The sequence below is a fragment of the Pelodiscus sinensis genome, chromosome 32 (assembly GCF_052426305.1).
Source record: "Pelodiscus sinensis isolate ZL-2025 chromosome 32, ASM5242630v1, whole genome shotgun sequence".
Lineage (NCBI taxonomy): Eukaryota > Metazoa > Chordata > Testudines > Trionychidae > Pelodiscus > Pelodiscus sinensis.
This window is the reverse complement of record NC_143083.1, coordinates 6,248,057-6,248,539: the sequence shown is the minus strand read 5'-3', so window position 1 is coordinate 6,248,539 and position 483 is coordinate 6,248,057.

Genomic DNA, 483 nt, shown 5'->3' with positions numbered 1-483 from the left:
TTCCTCAAATTGTGCCCCACACTCACTGTGCCCCCTCCTCCCATTGCTGCCTGCACACCTCAACAGCTGATCACATTTAGTATCAGCTGGGAACATCTGGTGCAGCTGTGAGGGGGTTGGGCAGGTAGCCTTGGGCTGGGCCAGGATTGGACAGGTGCCAGGCTCTGGAGACAGCAGGGGGAGCTGGGCAGGTGCCAGGCTCTGGGCCCGGCGGGGGGGGGCGACGCGCCCCGGGGCTCCTCCAGGCCTGGCGGGTAGTGGTTGCACCAGGGCCTGCGCGGGGCCTCCCCAGCCTGCTTAGCCAGACTCCGCCCCACTGCCCTGGACCGATTGGATCTGCTGCCCGCTCGTCACCAGATGTAGCCTCTCATTGGGTGGCGTCTGAGGCGGTCGCGCTGTGGCCCACTCCCGGAGGCCGCTGATAGGCGGCCGCGGCAACCCCTCCCCCCGCCCCGCGTCGGTGCCAGGCAGCAGCGGATCGGC